Raw genomic sequence first — 13,258 nt, 5'->3', positions numbered from 1 at the left:
CATAAAAAAAGTATTTTTCATGAATCGGTTCATGTCGAAAATTTTTATCACAAAATTAACCTATTAGATGATCTCATAGGAGTTTTCATGAAAAAAGTTCAAATAAATATGTGGTACAAATACATTACGTAATTTGTTTGTGTGTTGATCTAATTCTAAAGGAGTTTGCCGTGGATGGAAATACGAGTGTGTGTATGTATATATATAGAGAGAGAGAGATTATAATCATATATATATAGAGAGAGAGAGAGCGAGAGAGAGATTATAATCATATTTCGTGTGGTGTTGTATTGTATTGTATTATTAGCGAGTACCAAGTTGAACCAACCATGTCCCTATCTCACGTTCATCCTAATATATATGATTCAAAGGGTGTTTTTGTACTTTCACGAGGAATCCCATTAAAGGTCCTCGTCAGATCTAACAAGGACGTACAATGACTCCACCCTTACAACCCACCCGCAACTCACCCCCTTCCCTCTTCTGAATTGGGACTCCTAAACTTTAGTAGACCGAGTTCTGGTCCAAATAGTCAATAAATATATGTTATATTTCTTCAAACGCGTTAAATTTATGTATTTGATCTTTTATGAGACGGTCTTGTTGATTTTTATTTGTGAGATAAGCTGATTCAATTCATAATTATCATAAAAACAATACTTTTGACATAAACAGTGATATTTTTCCATGAGTTGAGTCAGGTAGGAGATCGTCTCACAAAATTTATCGGTGAGCGAGATGGTCTAATAAGAATTTTTGTGAAATTCATAAATCTAACATGAGAATTATTTGATCTAGTTCGATCAATTGTGTCGTTTGTATTTATATCAACCTAGCTCGTGATCAAATCGAATTCTGAAGTTGTCATGGAACAAAATGCTAAGAACACGAGAAAAAATATTTCAGTGTGCCTGAGATGAGTGTCAATAAAATAAAAAAAATAAGCAAACAGAAAAGGAAGTATATATATATGTTAGAGTAGGTGCCCGGCAAGCCAACTTGTGGCTCGGGCTTTATTGACTCTAATATAAAACAATCTTTATTTTAATAATATTTTACGATTTCATTCTATTATGACATTATACTTTATCGGTATACCCATGCAAGCTGCATAGATAAAATCCTTGAATATACAATAGGTACCATGAGGTCTGCGTCGCAACGTAAGATCATGGAACTCATTAGGAAGTGTACCGTATATTCTAAACAGCTTCCTAATCGAATCAGCCGCCTAAAACAAGGATAAAGGTCGCTCGAGCTTGAGAATAGCATATGTGGAGCAAACACCATGTTTCATTGGTAAGGGCATGGAGATGTCCATTCACACAGATGGGTGATCATATGATGATGCACTGAACAACCCTCCCTCGGACTATCTAAGTGGTTCCCACTTATCGAGTGGAGTAGTCCGCAGTTATGATTGTACATCATTAGTCCTTTGACCCCGGATAATGTAGGGGCTATACATACTAGCATGCACTTTCATCTGTTTACCGACTCCATCGAGGGTCATCAGGTGACGAGGCTGGATGTACTTTCGAAATACGTAGGAGCAAATGCATTGTAGTCGGGGATTCATCGTTCGCCTACAAGTGAAGATATCCTATGTGATCTGATGAGTTAATAGTACAAGGAGTCTCTGGCCAGAGCAAGAAATGTGCTTTAGGGAAAAGTGTTTTTCTAGTTGCATATACCATGCCACTATTAATACTCAAAAATAAATCGCATCGTTATCGAATTCATATGCAATTCTCGATATACCAATAGTTGCAGATTCGATTGAGATATGTGTTGAGGGACCGTAATGTACGCTAACCATGACTAAAGGTTCTTGCAGGCACCATCAGTGATACCGAACATGAGGCGATGCTACTAGACGCTCTTACCATGATCCGAAGGGTGCAATCAGAAATGAGTTCTTACATCCTTGATCAAAGAGTTGATGAAAAGAATAGGGTTAACTTGGGTAAACCTGAATAAGAATAAATGTTATTCTGAATCACATGAAGATGTGAACCCACGGCTAGCTGTATCCCTAAACCATTGAGGGTCACACAAGTATTGGATTCTGTGTTCCCATGGAGATAGTCAAATTTCAAGGAGTTGGAATTTGGCGAAAATAGTTTGATGGAGATCAAACAGGAATCTTATAAATAAGTTTATAAGCTGATTCCATAGGATGGAAGAAATGGTAATTAACATGATTGCTAAATAAGGAAGGAGAGTGGAACTGCCTGTTCTTTGATGGAGTTCACTAGAACGGGCAGCTGCCCAATATGGTAAGTAAAAATTTTGATCTTCGAAATTTTTGATTTCCATTATATTGACAAGACTTATATCCTTGATACACCGACGCTCTCGGATCGTCGATCGGGATTATCATGAAATCGGAATCATTTATTTAGTGAATTGAAAATTTACTAATCAAATGATTGTGCTAGTAGTGGTGACTACTAAGATGCACAAATTCTCATAAATATTCTAGAGGAGTCTATATTTAAATTAACTAAGGAGTTTGTTTATATATTAAATAATGATTATTTAATTTAATATACATATACATGCATATAATTTATAAGAGTTCTTGTGGGAGAGGAACTCCTAATTAGATTAGGAGTCTCAATTTATATATACACCACTAGGATTCATAATTGATACCCTATTATTTTGCACACAAAATTCTAAAATTCCTTTTCAATTTCACAAAAGAATTTCACGGCCACCATAAGGAAATTGGAAGATATTTTGGCAAAAAGAGCAAATTAGATTTGCTTAAATTATGGATTAAGAATCTATAATTTTATCTAATGATTTAGTAAGAATAAATTAGCAATAATCATGATTTTGAATCATGCACTTTTCGGCCTTTACAATTGGGATTGGAAAAGGTTTCGGCTTTTACAATTTGGATAGAAAAACGTTTCCGCCAACTCCCTTCTTCCACCGTCGCGCCGTTTCGTCTCTGGATTTTGGAAATTCAGAGGCAACAGTCTCAACGCACAAATCGCTTGCGATTTCTAATGCAATCCAAACAAAGAAAACAGTCTTCGATCGTGGTCCCAATTAGGCGATCAAAGAAAGCGCCGTTCCTAGGGATTTACAAGAAGGACTATATCCGTTTAAACATCAGAATAGTTTGGATTCAAGCGTTAAGAACGCAAAGGTATGATCCTAAAAGCCCTATGAATGATTTGAACACACGACGCCCAAGAACAAAATTTTTAAACTTCCGCTGCGTCTTGGGTACGAGAATACGATGTTCTAACAGTGGTATCAGAGCCAGGTTCTCAATCGTGTGCTTTAAATTAAATTATGTTGAGTTTATTATTTCTAACCACGTAAGAATTTTTAAGAAAAACGCCCCTCAAAATTATTTTTCAAAAACAAGATTTAAAAATAAAAAATAAAAATAAAAGTTTGTGGTCTGCCTAGAACTGTTCAAGGCAGACGCGCGCAGGGCCTGCGCCTGCCAGCGCCCGATCGAATAGGGCAGCTGGTGGGCGGGTGCCCAGGAATGTCTCGAGCACCGTGCTGGGTCATGGGCTCGAATTGTTCGGACCTAGGGGCTATTTTTTGATTTTTTTTTTCAAAATTTTGGGTTAAATTCTAATTTTGTGAAAATACGGACGATTTTACCCCTACAATTTTTTTGATAAAATCAATTTCTTACAAAATAAATAATTGAAATATGATTTTAATTATTTATGATAAAAAGTGTTTTACAAGAAATTTAATTATATGAAATTGAATAAAAGTGTTTATTTAATTTGATAATTATGGCGGCAAGTGATAATTTAAGAGATACACGGTTTATTTATAATATGTGATATTATCGGATTTATATAATATATGATATTACATGTTAAAAGGATGATCGAGAGCCATGACCATTATTCTAGGTGTATGTTAGGATATTTTACGTGTTTTAATTTTGATTATTTGATAATGAAAAGTGGACCTGGTTTATGGTCCGTTCCCACCCCCTAAATTTGTATCCCAATGTGCCATGGATATTTAATGTAAATATTAGAATTAGTGGGAGATCAAGATTTGAAGACGGTGGTCCCGATCCTCGGAAGGAGTTTTGAAGATCGAAGACATGTAAAGTATTGGAAGCTTATGTAATATTGCATTTGCATCCCTGCATTTACCTAGGTTATGGACATGGATCCGTATGTGGCTCGTACGGATCAATTAGCTCTCGGTTATAGATCAACCTTTATTATTTATGATGTGTGTGATATATTATAAATAATCAGTATGTGTGTTATTATTAATATAATGACAAGAGTTGCATGAATCCGTCAATCATACAAACAATCATGGTACGAGTTTTAAAATTAATGATGAGAAAAATTTTTAAAATTAAAATCCCTCATTTTGGATGAGATCCAAAATTTAAATCAATCTCATTAAAAGGATAATAAAAAGAAAGTTTAATAATTTCTTGTCTTCCATCAACGGTGGTTGCATGATGAACGATATCCGCTGTCAGTGTCTGGCTCATATTATTAAGGAGGTCTGGATGCCAGAAAGCTGTGACTACCGCTGACATATTTGATGTGAACTAAGTGGAACTCCCATGATTTCGGCTCATATTTTTGGGAGATCTCATGGCGACCATCCATTAAGGTTCAACATTAATAGGTCGGGCTCGACACGTTAAGAGAAAGGGGATCATATTATTGGACCCTTCTCAAACGTGAGGCAAAATTACATAAGGGTTGCAAGGAGTTGCAATTAGGCTCTACCTTTTGAAAGTTATGACTGACTGATATTATTCGGGACCATAATTCGCGATTGGGCCTTGCGTACTCACTAAGAAAGTTGGATTTCGCGTTTTTCATGAGAGGGTGGTGAAAATGTCAAAATAGTAGGAGGCAATTCGTAAAAACAGAAGTCCATATTTTACGTCTTACAAAATATTTTAAAATAGTCGGCACCTTTTATTCTGTTTTCATATCAGTATATTTATGATTTCGTCGCGTAATTCACATCTGTTATTAAAACAAGCTAACCGGACACTAATTTTTAAGATTGGCTGGGAAAATTGTTCTAAATTCGGAGAAAATAGCATACACACTAATTTCAGTCTTGTTGAACTGACAAAGCATGCAAGATGGTAGGACCATATAATGCAAGTTAAAGTGTTATGTGCTCGCTTCTATGTCAAATGAATTGTAGAGACAGTTTGAGGAAATGTTGAATGTTGTTGACATTCGATTACACATGCAATAGTTGCATAGTGCATGAAACTCGCATAATGATGCACACTACTTTCAAGGAAACCATGACTACATGTATGCAAGATGGGGCTCTCGCTCATGAGCATGGTGTAAGTATGATTGGGTCTATTGAGAAGGTGGTGGGCCTGGAATTTGACAAAGCCCGACAAATCAGAACATGTTTTCTTCACTGCAAGAAGTCTGGACATAAGAAATTATCTGAACCAGAAATGTTTTGGCAATGATAAGTGAATGTGCAAGTAAACACAATTTTAACAACAACCAAAATAAAACCAGATAGTTTAAACCAAGCACATTTGTGACACGTTAGGTTGTGACGTATTTCCCAAAGAAGGATCCACAAGCTAGTGGGAGAGGGCATGTTTGACTCATCAGACATGAACTCTCTAAGAGACATATGAGTCCTGTTTGAAAGGAAAAATGACCAAGGCTCATTTCCTAGGGAAAGTGGAACGTGCACATGATTTGTTGGACTTGATCCATACATATGTCTGTGGCTACCTAAGTGTTAGCACAAGATTTAACCATTCCTACTTCATTACCTTGCCGATGACCATTCGAGGTTTGGGTATGTGTATTTAATGAAATACAAGTCTGAATCCTTTGAAAAATTCAAAAACTTAGAATTAAAGTAGAGAAACAGTTATGAAAGGATATTAAAACACTACGATCAGATCAAGGTGGAGAATACTTGAGTACTGAGTTTCAAGACTACCTTAAAGAGAATAGGATTATCTCACAGTGGACTCCGCCTGCCACGCCCCAGTTTAATGGTGTGTCAGAACATCATAATCGGACATTGATGGACATGGTCCGATCTATGATGAGATTCACTGAGTTGCCGCCATCCCTTTGGGGATATGCGCTTGAAACATCAACAAAGTTGTTGAATCAAGTCCATACAAAGGCAGTGGATAAAACTCCATATGAGATATGGATGAGAAAGCTGCCCAAATATTTTTATTTAAGAATATGGGGATGTCTTCTTACGTGAAGCAGGCAGTGGGAGAAAAATTGGATAGTAGAGCCAATTTGTGCTACTTTGTGGGATATCCAAATAACTCTGTTGGATATTAATTCTATTATCCTAGTGAACCAAATGTGTTTGTTTCAAGGAATGCCACCTTCTTAGAGAAGGAGTTTTTATTGGATAAAAAAGACAGGATGTTAGAACTCGATGATATTCGAGAACCTCCTACTACACAACTAGTAGAACCCACACCCTAACAGCCAATCAAAGAAACACAAGCTCCTAGGAGATCCGAAAGGATCTAAAGGCCGCCTAATAGGTTGAGTCTGCTTCTTGAAGAGGGCCAAGGTGAGCCCATTCCTGGATGTGATCCAATAAATTTCAAGGAAGAATTGTTTGATGCCGATTCATCTAGATAGCTTGAAGCCATGCAGTCCGATATGGACACCATATATTCGAACCAAGTATGGTCCTTAGTAGATCCACTTAAGGGAATTGTTCCTGTAGGATGCAAATGGATTTACAAAAGGAAACTTGGAGCGGATGGGAAGGTGGTGACGTTCAAAGCTAGATTGGTAGCAAAAGGATATACTCAAAAACAAAGTGTTGACTATGAGGAAACCTTTTCTGCAGTCGCTATGTTCAAGTCCATTAAGATACTGCTAGCCATAGCAGCATGGTATGACTATGAAATATGGTAGATGGATGTGAAAACAACTTTCCTTAATGAGGATATTAAGGAAGAGATTTACATGTCTCAACCTGAAGGATTCACATCAGTAGGAAGTTATCATAAAGTATGCAGACTTCAGAGATCCATTCATGGACTCAAAAAGGCATCAAGGAGCTGGAACCTCAGATTTGACAACACTATCAAAAAATTTGATTTTGCCAAAAATCCCGAGGAACCTTGTGTATACAAGAAGGTTAGTGGGAGTGCAGTGACATTCCTAGTACTTTATGATGATGACATACTACTCATTAAGAATGATGTAGGGATGTTGCAATCAACTAAAGTATGATTAATTGGTAAGTTCTCCATGAAGAATATGGGTGAAGCATCATATGTATTAGGAATACAGATCTATAGTGATAGATCAAAGAGGATGCTAGGGCTCACCCAATCCACATATATCGATACCATACTGAGGAGATTCTCTATGGAAAAGTTCATGAGAGGATATCTCCCAATGTCTCATAGTGTGAATCTATCCAAGTCTATGTGCCCTTAGACTGATGAAGAGATAGAAACCATGAGCCACATTCCATATGCGTCTGCCATAGGCAGTATTGTGTATGGTATGATATCTACTCGACCTGACATTGTATATGCACTGAGTGTTGCAAGCCGATACCAGTCGAATCCCGGTACACTGCATTGGAAAGCATTGAAGAACATTCTTAAGTACTTGAGAAGAACTAAGAATTTGTTTTAGTACACGGGAGTGAAGAACTAAAATTGAAAGGCTACACTAATTCTAGCTTCCAATCAGATGTGGATGATTCGAAATCAAACTCTGGATTTGTATTCAAGCTCAATGGTTGTGACGTCTCTTGGAAGAGTTCTAAGCAAGACACCACAGCAGATTCAACCACTGAGGCCGAATGCATATCTGCATGGACTGCAGCAAAGGAGGGTATTTGGTGAGGAATTTCATCCAAGAGTTGGGTGTCATTCCTCAAACAGTTGATCCAGTCCCGTTCTACTGTGACAACACCTGTACCATTGGGCAAGCAAAAGAATCGAGGTCTCATCAGCAATCCAAACATATATTGAGGAAGTTCCACATAATCCAGGAGATTGTGGGAAGATGAGACATTCCGATAAAGAGAGTCCCCTCCGTAGATAACTTTGCTGATCCACTAACGAAGCCCCTGCCAGGACCATTGTTTGAGAAGCACGACAAACCAACTTGGGCTTTATTGGCTCTAATGTAAAACAACTTGGGCTTTATAGCTCGGGCTTTATTGGCTCTAATGTAAAACAATCTTTATTTTAATAATATTTTACGATTTCATTCGATTATGACATTATACTTTTTTTGTATACCAATGCCAGCTGTAACATCTGAAAAATCAGTCCACGTAAACCGCAAGCAATTATTTGAATTGCTTAATTTTTTTATTTAATTGTTTTTAAATGCTAGCATGATATTTATTATATAATTAAATGTACGATTGCATAATTACATGATAAAAAGACATGATTTCAGGAAATTAAGGATTTTACTGGAATATTCGATAATTGGTAGAGAAAAGGAGATCGGGGACGACCAAAATAAGAATATGTATTTTTATTTAAATAATGGTAAGGCTTCCTAATATGATTAAAAATGATTTGATTTTCCTAAAAATGTTGGAGTTCGAATTATTTTAGGAGTCAAGCTCGATTTTTTCCCGGGAAACCGATTTGGAGCAAACAAGGAGTTTTAAAAGAACAAAAATATTATTTTTGGGAAACTTATTTTTATAAACTTTTATTATTTAATTAATTAAGTGTTATTGGGCCCAATTTTATTAATTTTAGTAGGCCCAATTACCCTTAAGTATGCTAGCCCAAAACCAAAGCTCATTAGCATATTAATTATTTATAAATAAGGGTATTAGGTCTTCAAACCCTCACAATTCATACCAATCAGCCGTAAATCACACTCTTGCACACACAATTAAGATTTTTGAAATTTAAGAAGAAAGAAAAGCTTGTGTTCTTCGTCGTCCGGTCATCCAACGTCGCACCATCGCCGAAGATCGTATATTCGAGCATTATAAACGCAAATGCACGTTTTCTAAACCCTTTCAAATATCATACAAATCATATTATGCATGATTTAGTTTTTTATGCATGAAAAAATAGGTGTTTGAATATTTTTACGGTAGAACGTTTATTTTCAAAGATACGATGTTTTTACGCTATTATGAAAAACATTTTTGAATCCAATGGACACGCTGCCAATACATAATAAAATATGATAGAATTATGTTCAAATCATGAGGAATTTAAAGGAAAACGGCAACTAGAACCATAGGATTTATTTTGAAAAGAAGGGCCGAGAGTTGGTGAAGGTTTGTGTGCTTGTTATGGCTCAAAGGGTTCGGTCCTTGTGCATGGGATCAAGGGGCTCGATCAGGGCCGGATCTGGGTCAGGTTTTCTCTCGGTCTAGGGATGGGTTGGGTCCTAGGGTGGCTAGGGTTCGAGTTCTAGGCTGTGGAAGGAGTCCACCCGAAGTGGGACTCCTCCCATATTAACGCGCAAAAGCTGTTTGGGGAAGAAGAGGGGCTCCCGGCTCGGTATGGGGGCAAGCTAGGTGGTTTGGCTCAGGTTTGGCTCGAGGTGGCTTGGGCATGGCTCGAGTCAATTGGGAGATGGCTCGGGTGGTTCGATAAGGTGTCAATTTCGAATTTAATAAGACAAAAAATAGAACCATGGGTCCACAGGTGCGGTTTATGACTCCTAAGGGTAGAATAAATAATAAAAATCTTATGTTTAAAATTTGGGATGAAAATAATGAGTTTTGGATTTATCCGTGATTTTTTCGCCGCACGAAACGTTAATTAAAGAATTAATTAAAAATCCGATTTTTAAGCTTTATAAAATTATGAAAAATTATATTTAACCTTAAATAATTATTTAAGGTAAGCCCATTTTATTAAAAGTGTAAAAAAAATAAATTAGAGAATTTTTACGTCCAGGGAAAAACAGTAATTTTACACTTGGGAAAATACGAAAACGTTTGTCAGCGTCCCAAAGAATCATAATGCCTGTAAAATGATATTTATTTTTTATGATGATGATTTTGATGATAATATGTATTTTTATGATTTATGGTAAAATTGTGCAATTTATACTTTTTAAATGTTATTTTTGGAAAGCTGTCTTATTTTATGATTTTTAAAGAAAAGGAAAAATATTTTTGAGGGATGTGAATTGACTGTGAAAAAAGATATGTTATATGATATATGATTTTGGGTGGAAAACGTGAGGGTCAAGGCCCTAGAAGGAACCCATATCCGGGCCAAGGCCCAAGAGGAACCTCGTTTACGGGCGACCCCTTGTTTGGAAAAAGGCCTCAGAGGACCCCGACGATCGTATTTCCATGGTGAAGCCTGGTGCACACCCCCATGGATCACGTGGAGCTAAGACTATAATCTACCAAAGTATAAGAGCTAGTCACTTTCAAGGATCAAATTTCACCCATAATGATATATGATTGAAAGCTTTATGATTTTAATGATTTTTATGATGATTAAAGCTATTTTTTAAAAGATTTATTTACGCTTAAAGTTATTTTAAAATGATTTTATGATTTATGATTTAATTAGGCTTAAATGATTTTAAAATGATTTTAAAATGATTTATTTATGTTCAAAAAGATTATTTTAAATAAAAATATGATTTTTAAATGCATGTGATTGTATATGTATTATTTGTTATTCATGTTTAGAATGCGTTGAGTATTTAGATTCACTAGGTTTGATGCCGGATATGGTGATTTCTTGGAGGTGCTGACGATTGAGTGAATCAAATGCAGCAGTACGCACCCGAGGGCCTTTATGTTTCCGCACTAGCTAGATAGATACATGATTTAAAGATTATGTTAATGATTTTTATTAGAGATATTTTTATGCTTAATTTTATTGTTAGCCGATCTTTTTAAAAATTGATTTAGGAAGTTTTGGTTAGGTGACGATTTAGGATTTTATTTTATGCACTTGAGATTCAAATTGTTAATTTATTATGATTGTTAGAATTGTTAATTTATTTTATTTAGTTTGTATTTTCGAGTTTATGATTAGTATAAAAAAAATATCGAGGTCGTTTCAGTTGGTACCAGAGCCGACCTCTCTCAGTACGGTGTGGTTCGAGGATGAACCAAGCGAAAGCTGGTGGGTATGTGAGGCCCAGGTCCGAAGAGGGCGGGGGATGATCGCCGGTACCATGAGGTTGAACGGACAATGAGCCGCTCCTGGTAGGCTTCTAGGCGGAGGGAACATGAATGAACCGATATTACACCGGAGAGAGTGGGATTCCGAAACTGTTCAGGTATGGGACTGTGCAGTTGAGAGGGCTTAAAAGATTTGATTGGTGATACTCATATCAAGAAGGTGTATCTTCTTTTTGGTAGCTCATCATATAAGAACTCCAAAGTTAAGCGTGCTTGACTTGGGGGAATTATGAGATGGGTGACCCCCTGTGAAGTTTCATAGCGTGCGTGTGAGTGAGGACTTAAGCACGCTTGAAAGAATCGTATTGGTACAGTGAGGACAGTCGTCGAATATGGAGCGTTACAGTTGGTATCAGAGCCAAGGTTTTCCCCAAAGAGTTGTGTACTGTCACTTCGAGAAGCTCAAGAAGTCGCGCCTCAAATATGTGATTTTTTACTGCTTTATATTTTATATGCTTAAAATTCTTTAAATGCTTATATGATACATGATATATATGTTAGTTTCATGCTGCATGAAAAATTTTAAATGCATGTTGGTTACGTGGTTTGGACGACGTATACAGAGATGCCTCCTAGAAGGATTTTACATAGGATTGATGAGGTTAGACAGGAGGAGGAGGTTCCACAGCCTCCACCTGGTCAGGATGCTAGTGCCCGTGTACTAGCCGGTATGGCCTGTTTTTTTGAGCAACATGTAGGGGATGGAGCAAGGGTTAGACTAGAGCCAGTTTATGAGCGTTTTAGGAGGATGCACCCCGATGGACATGGCGGACGCTGATCGAATTCGTTGTACCATTTATCTGTTGAAAGCGACGCTTCCTTATGGTGGGAAGGAGCGGACCGAGGAGTGAATATGGCGATGTTGACTTGGGAGGAGTTCAAGAGGGTATTCTATGACAAGTACTTCACATCTGATGTTCGTTCTAGGCTTAAGGGTAGGGATGTAATTGAGTCGAGCCGAGTCGAACTCTTGAATGTTTGAGCTTGGTTTGTTTATAATCGAGCCGAGCTCGAGCTTTATTTAACGGATATATGCATGGCTCACGAGCTTATTCAAGCCTTTATCGAGCCTAAACAAACTTAATAAATATGAATTATACATTCAAATTTTCATTAAATTAATTAAAAAGTAAATTATATATTTAAAGAAAAATATATTATTCTTATTAAAATTTGTAATAAATTTAATAGATTTTTCTATATATTTCATAAATAATATGCAAAATCAATAAATCAAATATCAAACTATAATTTTTTCATCTAAAAGATTACTAATGAACTTACCAACGAACATGTTCACGAGCTAACGAGCCGAATACTGTAAAGCTTGAGTTTGGTTTGTTTATCTTAACGAGCTCAAACGAGCTTTAATCGAATCGAGCTTCGAATAGCTCACGAACGGTTTGGTTCGTTTACATCCCTACTTAAGAGGGAGTTTATGAGTCTCCGTCAGAGGGATTGGTCTATTGCTGAATTTGTGCAGAAGTTTGATAGGGGCTGTCACTTTGTGCCCTTGATTGCCAACGATTCTGCTGAAAAATTACGACACTTCCTAGATGGTTTTAAGCCGACTATCCGTCGTGATGTGAAGCTCAGCGATCCTACTCACTACACCACTGCCGTTGCCAAAGTTTTTAGAGCCGAGGAGTCACACAAGGACATTGATTGGGAGTTGCAGCGAAAGAGGAATCGTGCCCAGCAAGCTAGTCAGAGTAACAAGAAGCCTTATGCGGACCACAAAAACAACGAGAACCACCAAAACCACAAGGGCAACCACCTAGAGGAAACATTCCGAAGGCTGATGAGAAACCACTGTGCAAGGAGTGCAATCGTCCACACTATGGCAAGTGCATGTGGGGCACTTACAAGTGCTCCAAATGCGGAGATTTGGGACACAAGGCTAAGGATTGCCCAACGTTCAAGCAACCCACTACCGGAAGGGTCTATATGATGCAAGCTGCGGAGGATGAGACAGAGCCGGCACTACACTTATTTCGAGGTAACCTAGCTGTTTAATATTTTTTTCGATGTTTTTCTTGCATGAAATGTTAGATTGGGTTATGGGGAATTGTTTGGAATATTGAAGAACTTGGAAGAA

The sequence above is a fragment of the Primulina tabacum genome, chromosome 14 (genome assembly GCF_025594145.1).
Source record: "Primulina tabacum isolate GXHZ01 chromosome 14, ASM2559414v2, whole genome shotgun sequence".
Classification (NCBI taxonomy): Eukaryota; Viridiplantae; Streptophyta; class Magnoliopsida; order Lamiales; family Gesneriaceae; genus Primulina; species Primulina tabacum.
This window is presented reverse-complemented; position numbering follows the sequence as displayed.